We start from the raw sequence: 13,612 nt of genomic DNA, 5'->3' as shown, positions 1-13,612 counted from the left end.
CTGTGTGTGTGTGCTCACATGTTACCCTAGACTCAACCCTGTTACAGCTACATGTTTATTAATTATTTCTTTAAGTTTATGAAAAACAAATTAAACTTTTGAATAATTTTGTCTGAAACGTTTAGAGCAAACATAAGAATATCGATTTTAGTTCAAAATCTGAGGTCAAATCACATTTCTGATGAAAAAGCTTGCGGCCGCTGTCAAAAAAAGGCACATTTCAGGGTTCAGAATAGCAAAAGTGTAGGATTTTACGTAATTTTTAGACGAGCAATTATAGAAATGGTGTGAAGGACATCTACTTATAGAAATGTTGACTTTAGCACAAATACATGTTTTAATCTTATTCAGAGAGCTTCCAGAGTGTCCGTAACGGGGTTGAAGAATAATGGTGTCCATATCATACAATAATGACCAAAAATAATAGAGATTTCATGCCTGAGATGGGAAGATATATTTTTCTGGAAGTTAAATATGTCATTCATCTTGAGGGGTGTTCAGAAAAGTAATACCTCTTGGTAAAAAAAAATCCCAAAGTCCAAATCGGACTGGATTGGTGGAATGACTCTTTTATCGCTTCACGACATGTTTTACTTCAATTCTGTGAGGGAGCGAGATACAGAGAAAGAGTAAGAGACAGAGACAGAGAAAGAAAGAGAGAGAGATAGATACTTTATTAATCCCCTTGGGGAAATTCAGGTATCCAGTAGCAGCTCAGTCAGTAGACAGACAATGCAAGCGATAAGAAAGGACAACCAATACAACAAACAAACAATGAAGGTCAGCGCTGAAGTAAAAAGTTACAATGAATTAAATAAATGGTGAGCACTATTGCACAGTGTTAAGTCAAATACAATTAAATTACAGTATACAAATTTAAAAGAAAGTGACAGAGAGAGAGAGAGAGAGAGAGAGAGAGAGAGAGAGAGAGAGAGAGAGAGAGAGAGAGAGAGAGAGAGAGAGAGAGAGAGAGAGAGAGAGTAATCTAGACTCATGTTGTTGGAGTGCAATCACCCAGCTCCAATTGTGCGGGAGCACCAGACTGAGCTATAAATCATACGTCTGCCAGTGGCAGTTCCAAATGAGCTCCCTCATCGGACAAGACAAGTACATCACTTTGTGCGCCACTTCCCTCTCCGCCGCGCCATCTGTGCACTCTAAAACCAACTGAGCGTGAGATGTTGCCAGGCCCTCATATTCATCACAGATCGCTCAGCGGCGCCCCAACCCCTCAATTTAGGTACATTTAGCACCTATGCCCCAAATACACAATGCGTACACAATTACATTTGAGTATAATTCAATGACAAATGTTTCTCTTTAATAACTGTGAGATCTGAAGAAACCTCTGTAGGGTGTGATCGGGCAGGTTGCGTGGACGCTCTACCACAGACGGGTGGTGCATGCTATGATATGGTACTGTACCCACGATGTTGTGTGCTTGGGTTTGGCTCATCGCTTTTTACATAAAAATGCCATTTGGTGGATGATTTTATTGTTAGTGCCTTACTGTACCACACTGTATGTCTATGAATTTTCAGCAAGGGTGGCCCCAGTGAATTGAAGCTCGTATAAACAGGTTTTTAACCTTATAAATCTGGTTGTGTGAATTAGAGCTTAGATTCCCCTCCAGGTTTTGGTCGGTTTGTAGTTTATTTTTGAAGAAGATAGAGAGAAGAACCGCCTGGAATCCGTCGATGCGTTTTCAACAAACCTTTTTGAATAAACATCATAATCATTTAAACAAATGATGAGTTCATCTCACACCGAAACAAGAAACCACAGAGAGCAAACTGCGTCAAACTTAATGCAGGTTTTCTTATATTATTCTATATTCTATAGAATGACGTACATATATCCAGTGTGACGAGCCTGGTGGTGTTCAGGCTTGACACGGTTCAAAACAAAACTTATGAGGGCCGACGTTCCACTCTACTGGTTAAAGTTGCTTACTCGTGAGTAGTACGTTCATTGATAAAGAAAAATAATGTCCACAGCCGCTCCAGTGTAAAACAAAGATACCCAAATGGTTTATTTCTTTTCCACAGCGAAGTCTTTCTTTACAGAAGTGGTCCTAAGTCATTTTCCTAAATATTCACGTCACTACTACAAGGTAAGAAAACTGTATTTTCCCAGTCTCCAAAATCACAGCCGACTTGACACATGAAAATTCCTCCACACTGGAAAGCCGTAATTCCTCTTGCCGGCTCTTTCCACAGCAAAAGGTAGGTTTGGCATCTTGGTTGAGAAATGCAGGGTTTAGTCCATTTTGTTTAGTCCAGGGGTTTCCACACTTTTCAGGCCGCGACCCAAAAATAACAGTGTCAGAGAGCCGCGACCCCCACTATAATAGGAGGTAAAAAAATATATATATATATATATTTCTTTTTTTAATAAATGGAAATGTATGGTTGAAACATGCACACGTTCAAACGCACACACACTAATAAGCATTGGAGGCTTTTAACCAGGGCCGGACTGGGGAAATCATTCAGGCCAGGAAATATAGTGCAAAATATAGCCCCAGTCAGGCCACTTTTTAGCAGGGGGTCCCCCACCAGGACTTTTCTTGTTACAAAGACTTAATTTCCTGCATTCTGGTGCAGGCATATTTTTAATTGTACCCTTTAAATGCCAGTGTTTGTGATGGCATCACAAATTATTGTTAAAAAACAGGCTAGCATATGTACTGATTTTGATGGATTTTCAGTTTTTTTGTAATATCAGATTGAAAATAATGCAATCTTTTATTGAACTTCAGCCCTGATCATAACACCACATGTTCATTTTATAATTCTAACCCTTTAAATGCCAGTGTGTGTGATGGCATATATTTGCAATATATCAAATGCAAAGTAGATTTTTCTGGGGGGGATTATTACAGGCTAGCGTGTGTCAATGATTAGCAACAACAGTTTTTTGTAAGGGTCCCACCTCCACCAATCACATGCGGCTCCTTTTGTGTGTGTGTGTGAGAGCAAGAGAGAGAGAGATAGTTCTCCAACTTGTGTGAGTTGCAGTGATCTCCTGGTTGTTCCCCACCTAGGTTATCTAACTATTGCGCTGCTGCAACTAGAAACACTGTCCTGGCCTGCTTCTAAGTTCAGTGGCCTGACTGCATAAAAAAAAAAAAAAAATGGAAATCATCTGGCGACCCCCCCACGGCGGCTCGTGACCCTCCTGTGGGTCACGACCCCGACTTTTGGAACCCATCTGTTCAGTCCTGTTCAGTGCTGTTTCAAGCAACACACTGCCAGAGAGAGAGAATTGTGGACTATATAGACACAAATGTTCTAGAATGTTCGGTTATGACATCATACGGTGACATCACCAATGTTCTAGAATGTTCGTCTATAACATCACCACAAATGTTCTAGAATGTTTGTTCTAGAATGTTCGATGTTCTAAAATGTTCGACCATGACATCATACTGTGACATCACAAATGTTCTAGAAGGTTCTATTATAAGGTTCTATTATGACAAATAAGACGGTTCAATGACTTTATCTAACTCCAATCAATATTCCTAATGCCGTTTCAATGTAAGGTTATAAAAATAAACATATAAACATTCATACAATACAATAACCTAAATATATACACCGGCCCCTAATTGTACTTCTAATCTAGAGAAAATTACTAACAACTAAAAAACAAGGAGCTAAAACAAAACACTATTTTAACTGATAAGTGTCTCTGCTGCTGGATAACTAATACCTGGTGCCAGAGGTCACTAGGACATGGCACACCGTAGGAGGACGGTCTTTACTACCGCCTCATGCAGCTTCTTGGAGAAGACAGACCTTAGTGAATCTAAAGTGGTCGTCTTCGTCTCGACACGGACCCTCTTGCGACACAGCATCAGCAGAGTGCTTCTAAGCTTCAGCATCCAACCGACTGCCTTCTTGAGACGGTTCCAATTGGAGTAATATTCCAGGAACTGCTGAACTGGGTTGAACTGCTCTTCTGGTGCAGTAGCACTGACCACGGCGTTCTTTACCTCAGAGTCCTCCATCATGGTTAGGTCCCCATGGTGTTCTGGGTTCTGAGGCCATTCCTCTTCCGGCTTGGTGAGGAATTCCGGCCCCTGTATTCAAGTCTCATTGCGCAGGAATGATTCCACATTGAGTCCTCTCGATGCGTGGTCAGCAGGATCTGTTGCAGTATCTACATACCGCCACTGTCCTACTTCTGACAGCTTCAAGATGGTCTCCACTCGATCCGGCCCCTGTAGCAGCTGGTTGTTCATGGTGGTGCCTTGGAATGATGCCCCCCAGTCGAACACCCTGCGGCTCTTCTTCTTCTTGGCATGGTACACGCCATGGTGTGGCAAGTACCAAACCTTTCCATAGCTGCGGCTGAGCTCCTCACTGGGAACCTTGACTGCATAGCCCTTTGCGATCCAGTCGTCGACGAACACTGAGTAAACAGCGTGGAACTGGGGATTCTTCGTGAACCTCTTCAGTTGAGCGCTCGCTGTTCAGCTACTCTTCTCTTGTTTGGCATCTTGAAGACTGCGTTCCTCACTGGTAGGCCGATGCTGTAGTGTCCCTCTGTAAGTTTCACGGACTGCGAGACCAGTTCCAGAAACTGGATGTCGTCCCTCGACTTCTCAAGCCGGTCGTCTTGACACTCTGGGAAATCGTTCTTGAACTGTTGACTCCAAAGTTCATCTAGCATGGCCACGGATGTGAGGTTGTACGTGGCTTGTATGAGTCCACTGGTAGTTTCATGGCCATCTTCTCCTCTGAGGGGGCCATTGACAAACCAGCCCAATCACATTTTTACCGTGTACGGCCCTTCTTCCACGCTCGGTACCACCTGCCCTGGTTCCATTGCCTTGGGTACGTCAGTCCCGATGAGAAGGCCTATCGCCGCCTGGATCTTCAGTATTTGCACTTCACTGAGATAGGGCCACTTATCGACTTCCTCTTGCAGTGGGATGTTCTGTTTACGAGCAGGTATTGACTTCTGAGAGAAGGTGTTGGGTAACTCTAGGAAGTTGTCACTATCCAAGCTACAGACTTCTAACCTAGACACCCTCTGGCTGCTCATGACCTGCTCGCCTCCCATGGTCCTTAACGGGATACTTGTCTTCCTGCCGGTGACGTTAATCGCTTCCATTAACTTCTCTGTGCAGAAAGCGACGTTGCTGCCTGGGGCGAGGAACGCATAGGTAGCCACCATCTTGTTGCCGTTCTTGGCTTTGATGTGGACCGGAACGATAGCCAAGATGCTCTCGACGTTGCCGGCCCCAGTAGCTCTGCAGGTCCTCGTTTCTGCATTGATGCATCCACTGACCATAGAACTGGCTTCGCCCTCTTCTTCCCCGCCCCTGTGCTTGTACGGAAGCTTGGCTGTGATGGCACGCATATTTGATATGCTGTCAAGCTCCTGCATGTACTCCACGTCAGCCATAGCGTTGAGGCATCCAGTGAGATAGAGGCCAAAGGAGTGGCCTCTCCGTCATCGGACTTGATAGTAGGCCAGTTCAGTGCCTTGTCTATATATGCCATTAAGATCTTGTATCCATTTCCAAAATGCCTTTTCAAGAGCCTTCTTGCCTCATGATAGCCTCGCTCTGATTCCATGTGAAGACAACTTCTTATCAGCTCTCTTGGCTATCCATCCGTGTACTGCTCCATGAAGTACAGCCGGTCTCTGTTACTATCTGTCTTGTCCTCCACTCCGTGTTCAAAGGCCCTGATGAATAGCCTGTACTCCATAGGGTCTCCCTTGAATATAGGAATCTGTTGAGGGGGCAGAGTAGCATGGTTTTGTATAGGAAATCCACCATGGCTCGTGTGGACTCTTGTTGCGGAGACTCTTGTTCCTTCTGTGTAGCACCGCCAGGTGCTCTGGAGCTGCTACTGTAAGCAGGTTCTCTTATTATCGCTACGGCCTGGGGAGTATGCGTAGCCTGCTCGTGAGCTTGCAATTCGAAGGGCTTCTTTTTTTCTATGTAAGAGTTCATTCCATCCCTACGGGACACTCTGAATGAGGCTCGCTGGCCCTTGTACTCTTCCAGTACTTTGCATTTAGCCTCTGCGGCAGCTAAAGCAATCTGGACCTGTAACTCCTCTCTCTCTCTGCTCTTAGCTTAGCCTCCTGTTCTTCCCTCTCTCTCTCTCCCCCTCTCTTAGTTGTAGTCTCTCTCCCCCTCTCAGTTGTAGTTGAATTTGAAGTTGAGGGGCGGCTAAGTGGCGCAGTGGGCAAGGCACTCGCCACTAACGCAGGAGATGTTGGGTTCGAGCCCAGCTCTCGGCGTTGCTACCAGCTTGGCTGGTCGTTCATACTAATACAATTGGCAGTATTAGGGGGTGGGAAGCTGGTGGGTGGGGATCGGAGGTTGTGGACAGCAACTCCTACAGGTCGGTTTGTGCGCCTGCGCAGCAGAATCAGGAAGCAATGGGGCCGGCGTGTCTCTCCCACGCAGACCCTCGCCGCTGAGATTGCGCTGTGCAGGTGAAAAGATGCGACGGCTGCCTCCTCGTGTACCGGAGGGGACACGTGATGCAAGGCTTCGTCCACATTGCAGCTGACCTGTGGGAGGCATGGCCTAACAACGTTCGAGACAGGGGAGGGGTAGAATTGGACAATACGAAATTGGGGAAGGGAGAAAAATAGAAAAATGGGGGAGAGGGCGGCTAGGTGGTGTAGTGGGCAAGGCGCTCGCCACCAACGCTGGAGATGCTGGGTTCGAGCCCAGCTCTCGCCGTTGCTACCAACTTGGCTGGTCGCTCATACTAACACAATTGGCAGTGTTAGGGGTGGGAAAGCTGGTGGGTGGGTCCTGGGCGTTGTGGACAGCGACTCCTACAGTTCGGTTGGGGCGCCTGCTCAGCGAGGGAAGGATCTGGAGGGAGGTAGTGTGACCTTCCACACGTTACACTCTCCCAGTGAGAGCCTGCGCTGCCAGGCTGTCTGCCGGCTGCCTGCACATGTGTCGGAGGAAAGCATGTGACAGTCTCCGGCCTCCCGGACCAACAGTAGGGGGGGGTGCGCAACAACCAGGAAGGGGGTTGGGAATTGGCATAATGACTAACAGTGGGATGGGAGAAAAATCGGAAAAAAGGAGGGGGGGGGGGGATAAAACAATAAAAAATAAAAAAAACAGGGGAGAAAAAAGTAGATCAAAGAATAAAATATAAAAAAATATAAAAATAGATACAATTATTTTGAAGTTGAAGGGCCTGGAGCCGAAGGGGTTGAACCCCTGGAAGTGCTGGCCGTGCCCCCCCTGCTGCTCCGGGTCCAGGGGGTCCTCTCCCGGGTCGAACTTACCCCTCATCTCTGGGTCAGTCAGAACCTCCTTGGCCTGGGCGATGTCTATGAACTTCTTCTCTGCTGCCTTCTTCTTCTCTGCATCCTGGAATTTGTCTGGGTGCCACTGCTGCGCCAGCCTCCTCTAGGCCTTAATGATCTCCTTCTTCTGGGCCGTCCTCTTGACCCCCAGGATCTTGTAGTAGTAGTCCCTGCTTCAAGATGTCTACCATCATCCCTGTGCCGAGCGGACCGCCTGGGGTCTTTCGCTCAGAAAGTCCAGTACCCAGGCGCTCAGGGCGGAGCTCAGACCTCCAACACCATCACCCTGAGCATCGGGTCCCCCCAGGGCTGTGTTCTGAGCCCCCTGCTGTACTCACTCTACACACACGACTGTGTGGCCAAGTTCAGCTCCAACTCCATAGTGAAGTTCGCAGATGACACGGTGGTGGTGGGGCTGATCTCGGACAACGACGAGAAGGCCTACCGGGAGGAGGTTGAGGTACTGGAACGCTGGTGCCAGGACAACAGCCTGCTCCTGAACATTGGTAAAACCAAGGAGCTGATCGTGGATTATAGGAGAGGACAGCAGGAGACACACACACCACTGATGATTAACGGGGCTACCGTGGACAGGGTGAGCAGCTTCAAGTACCTGGGGGTCCACATCTCAGAGGACCTGACATGGTCAACACACATAGACACAGTAGTAAAGAAGGCGAAACAGCGTCTCTACCACCTGAGACAGTTAAGGAAGTTCAGAGTATCGGGAAAGATACTCCAGTCCTTCTACTGCTGTAGAGAGCATCCTGACCGGAAACATCACTGCCTGGTATGGAAACAGCACGGCACAGGACAAGAAGGCCCTACAGAGAGTGGTGCGCTCAGCCAAGCGTACCACGGGTATTGCACTACCCCCCCTGCAGGTTCTATACAACAAGAGGTGCAAATCCAGAGCCTGCAGGATAATGAAAGACCCTCACCACCCCAATAACAGCCTGTTTCAGCTGCTGAGGTCAGGCAGACGCCTGCGAACCCCAGCTACTAGGACAGAGCGGCTTAGGCTCAGCTTCTTCCCCCAGGCCATCAGAGCCATGAACAATGAACATTGAGTGCTCAGAACATTGAACTGTCCACACACAAGCACACATGAACACACACACGACACGCACACTGTGCACGCTCACACACGAGCAGCCACTTAACACTTTAACATGAGCGGGCACACACTCATGTCGCACACACGCACACTTATGGCCAAAGGAAAGGACACTTTAAATTAGAATAACAGGAACAGTGTATTGCACTACCAAAGCTAACTAGCATGTCCCATATGCTCTGTAAATAACTATGTACAGATACCGAGATGTCACTCCATGTTACCTGTTACCTGTTACTGCACAATGTTGTTTTCTTCTTTTGATTCTATTATATGTACCACTGTATTGCACATCGTTGCGGGCAAGACCACCCGCATTTCATTGTATACCTGTATGCCGTGACAATTAAAACTCTTGACTTGACTCTTCTGTGACTGTTTCAGCAGCCTCTGGGCCTTCTCAAGGCCCTCTTTTACCTGACGGTCATTCTCACTGTGTTTCCCAGCCGTCTCGTAGTCCCTGATGGCTTGTTCGTATTGCTCGTCTTGGAGGTAGGCCTTGGCTCGGTCCTTCAGGACGCCCATGTTCTCTGTGTCCGACTGGAGAACCTCGGTACACACGGAGATAGCTCTGCTGCCTTGCTGGGCCTGGGCCAGAGCGTGGCAGATGCGGCCCTTGGCGTGGAGAGAGTAGTGGGGAACGTTAGGCTCAGTCTTCATCACAGACTCATATTTGCTTGCCGCCTCCTCGTACCTCTGCTGTTGGATGAGCTCCTCTGCAGTCTGGATCTGTTTGTGGAGTTTCTTCACCTGTTTGGAGTGGCTGTAGCACAGCTTGTGGTCCGCGTCCAGCCTCAGGCACTCCCTCACCTTGTTGAGGGACATCTCATGGTCTCCCAGGCTGTAGTAGATGGTGGAGAGCTTGTAGAAGGCCTGGGTGTTGTCACTCTTCAGCTTGGAGGTGGCCTTCAGGTCGCTGATGGCCTTGCCTGTCTCGCCCAGGTGGATGAAGCACTCCGCTCGCAGCTCGATGACAGCGTCCAGGGGCGCGGCTGCCGCCCCGTAGTCCTGGCTGTGGAACAGGGAGCGTGCCTGGGCCACGCGCCGCTGGACCTCGTCCTCGCGCACCAGCTGAGCCTGCGCCTCCTGCTCCTCCTGGGCGCCGGGCCTGGACCTGAGCACTTTCTTAAAGTCACTCTCTGCTTCATCCAGTCTGCCCTGCTTCAGCAGCAGGTTGCCTCTCTGGAGCCGTGCGGAGGTGAAGTCTGGCTTGAGCTCGATGACTCTGCTCAGGTCTGGCAGCGCAGACTTGGACTTCCCCATGGCCAGGTAGACGGTGGCTCTCCTGTAGTACGCCATGTAGTTCTGAGGATCTCCATCGACAGCAGCGTGGAAGTGTGACAGAGCATCGGCTAACTGTCCGGCAGCATGGAGCTTCTTGCCCATCTCCAAGTGGCTCTCCACACTGCCTTCCTTACCGCATCTCACTCCTTCGTATCGCAGATCGATCAAAACAAGAACATATGGGATGTAAGTGAAGATCTTGTGCGCCACGTGATCGATTGAAACCATGACTCTTCTTCCAATCACTGTTGTTGGGTCAAATAACAAGGCAGCCCCGTCTTTCTTAATAAGCCACAAACAAAAACTATCTATAACAAACTTAGCATTATTTCAACTACGCATAGCCAATTCTTTACAGAAGTGGTCCTAAGTCATTTCCCTAAATATTCACATCACTACTACAAGGTAAGAAAACTGTATTTTCCCAGTCTCCAAAATCACCGCCGACTCGACACATGAAAATTCCTCCACACTGGAAAGCCGTAATTCCTCTTGCCGGCTCTTTCCACAGCAAAAGGTAGGCTTGGCACCTTGGTTGAGAAATGCAGGCTTCAGTCCATGTTGTTTAGTCCATCTGTTCAGTCCTGTTTCAAGCTACACACTGCCAGAGAGAGAGAATTGTGGACTATATATAGAGACACAAATGTTCTAGAATGTCGGTTATGACATCATACGGTGACATCACCAATGTTCTAGAAGGTTCTATTATGACAAATAAGACGGTTCAATGACTTTATCTAAATCCAATCAATATTCCTAATGCCGTTTCAATGTAAGGTTATAAAAATAAACATATAAACATTCATACAATACAATAACCTAAATATATAGCTTTGGCTCTTACAAAACCAATTAAATTGTCCACACAAGCACAATTTCAATTAATAAAAGATATTTATTGAATGAAAGCACAAAAGTCCGATGGGAAATTAGAGTAGTAGAGTGAACACCTGTAGTCCCCAGGGCTCTGTGGGATATTCGTGGATATCCTGAAGAAGAATGTTCTCAGTCAACCGAGGTTCAGTTAATAACAAAGGTTTATTAACCAAACAGATAGAAATATACAAATAGTATTTAGAGAGAATGGCTGAGGCTCTCGCCCCAGGTGATCAGCTGAAATGACCCAGGTAAAGAGACCTGGAATGTTGTTGGGAGGAGCATTATATAGTTAAAAGGGGGGGGGGAGGTGGTCCCATTTGATAGGTCAAATGGGGGGGGGACACAGGATAGGGGAGAAAGGGGAGGGGAATGTCTTTACATGAGGGCATTATATTATTCCACAGTTACTCACTTTTCTCTATTATAATGTGGGTGAGATTAATGTATTGGGGGATGTCTTTACATGAGAGAGTTGGGGAATCAATATATTATTCCACAGCTCTGTCCCGACCGGTGTCCGGATCCCCCCCGACAGGCAAGGATAGCCCGACCACGACTCTGTGGTCCGGAGCGTGGCCACGGCACGGGTGGTGAGCCTGGAGGGGGGTGAGCCGTACAAAAGGTAACAAAAAGGGAATGTTCAATACTCATGGTTTGCCTTCGGTCCAGGGTCAGTTTCACAAGGGGGTTTCTCAGCCAGTCTAGGGTCCAGTACCACGAACACCTTCTCGCTTTCTCCTCTCCTTTCAACTACCTCTCACCTCACAAACTCTGTATATCACTCTTTCTCTCTCTGCTCTCTGCTCCTTCCTCACCTCCACTCAACCTATTCTGTCTCTCCTAGGGTTTTATGCTATGTGTGTCTGGTGCGTATGTGTGTGTGGGATGTGGGTGATCACGTGGTCCACAGGCGTATTCCATCAGTCTTAATCAGCTCCCTAATTAACTCTCCTCTGCCCGTGGCAGTAGTATCTCCCTTCCTCCACGTAGCCATGGACGGGGGATGATATCTGCAACACCAGCTTGAACAACTCTTGCCATAAACAAGTTTTGACACTTCTTATCAGATGTAAATCAACCAAAGTATGAATATTATCTCTTAGGGAGGATCTGTCTTCTCTTCTTTGATATCGTGCTTGTGACATTAAATCAGTGCTTTGACACTTTACCCTTACATTGAACTCTACAGTTTGTCTAAAATTCTGAAATATAGGATAGAGATAACAGATACAGTAAATCCTAGTTACGGTTTACTAGCTTGAATAACTGGTGCCCAGAAAAGTGGCTAATTTTAAACTTGAACTTGAGGACTGCATAATTTTTTACTATACTGTAACTGAGGGGTACAATTCCCTGACTGTATTGATAAGTATGGTATTAAACCACTACCTCTTGTACTTTAACTTCTGGCCATCCAGTACATGATATAGATATGATGAACACTTTCCCACCTGATGAAACGAAGTCCACACAAATGTACAAATCGAATATTTTATATAGCAAAGGGTATATACAACGTTCACTTGATGACATTTATGATTTGAAATGCACTTGTATGGCAAATGAGTATTCGTAGGTAAATCAACATTGAATGTCCAATCTCTGGTTACGCAGGGAGTAAGTATACAACCCGGTTCTTTAGGGAACTATAGCGATGGTACTTAAATGATTATAGCTGGATACACTAAGGGGGGGGGGGGTCCCGCTGGTTGTAAGACAGTAGGAGGGGGGGGTAGAAGAGCCGCTGGCGGTATCCCATCTGGCCGACGATTTCTTGGGAGAATTCAGAGTCCTGAACACGATGCCCACAGAACCTCGGTCCGCAGATGAATACAGCTGGACCCTCTGGTGGACGGTAGCTGCCGGTCCACAGATGAAGAGACGTGAGGCGACCTCACTCGGGGTAGAGCGCCGTCTCACCTGGACTCCTCTCCGGGGGGTAGTTCCAACACTCAGCAGTGTTGGCCGTTATCCATGGAATAATCAAAGCACCCAAAGCATGTAGATAATCCAAGCCGTGGAAGGCTCGCCGTCGTCCGGGTAAAGTAATCCAATGTACAGGTCCACTCGTCCTGGCCCGGAGCTCCTCGGATGCAAGCACCACAAGTGGTCTGCCCAGCCTGGTTAAGACTCCAGATAACGTCAGGAACGATGGGGGTGCTGCTCACTTTATAACTCTAACCGAACGATGCACCATACATAATAGACTATTATTAGCTTAATAGAAATACGTCCAACTCAACGGTATAGTGCCAAACTATGACAATTCAACTATTAATCCACACGATATCTCAATGCCTATTCTGAGGCCAAGTAGGCCTTACTGCACCACACGTGCGTCGTGGGTGAGGCTTCGCGTCTGTTACTCGGTTGGAGGGTAAAGAACTAATGGACTAAAAGAAGGTTCTACTTTACTTGCACCATATATATATGCGCTGTGAACAAATAGTACCATTCGTATTTCGCCAGACGTATTCCTACGCGGAACCGGGCTTGCCACGACATGTTGGTCGGCACGATTGAACTTGAACCTAGGGGTATGGCTGCTGGCGCCAGGTTCTCGTCCAATGGTAGAATGAAACTATTATGGGCTGTTTAGTAGACTAAAGGGATATTCAGTGCATATTGTACAAGGAATATACAGGGGATATCAAACGATATACAAATACTATTAAATATATATCCATAAATAAATATATATATTCGGTTTAATCTGATCCTTCACAACAGCCGCTCCCTAATTAGTCCCACCTAATTAGCTAAGCAGAGACAGATTAACCGCACTGTCTACTAGGGATGTCCCGATCGCCTTTTTTTGCTTCCGATCCGATCCCGAGCATGTGATTTTAAATATCTATCGATCCGATCGTTTCCGATCCGATCTTTCACATTAGTAATCAATTTTGACGCATTTTTGTCAGAAACTGGCAGAGCGAGACAAGCCCAGTATAATAGTTGCCTAGTATAATAGTCCGGGGCGCGAGAGCGGAGGCTTTTGTTATTATATTCACCCTGAGAAATGTGCTT

The 13,612-nt window shown here is 47.1% G+C and overlaps 1 pseudogene across 1 annotated transcript; it reads right to left on the bottom strand.

Moving 5' to 3' along the window:
• Positions 1 to 5,621: 5,621 nt before the first annotated feature.
• LOC311225894 (dnaJ homolog subfamily C member 3-like) lies at positions 5,622 to 9,934 on the bottom strand (annotated as a pseudogene). Its single transcript has 3 exons — positions 8,783 to 9,934; positions 7,172 to 7,468; positions 5,622 to 5,750 (listed from the first exon to the last, which is right to left on the bottom strand). The product of its transcript is annotated as a dnaJ homolog subfamily C member 3-like (transcript).
• Positions 9,935 to 13,612: the final 3,678 nt, after the last annotated feature.

Source organism: Notolepis coatsorum (assembly GCF_963971535.1).
Source record: "Notolepis coatsorum genome assembly, chromosome: 1".
Taxonomy (NCBI): Eukaryota; Metazoa; Chordata; class Actinopteri; order Aulopiformes; family Paralepididae; genus Notolepis; species Notolepis coatsorum.
This window is presented reverse-complemented; position numbering and strand designations above follow the sequence as displayed.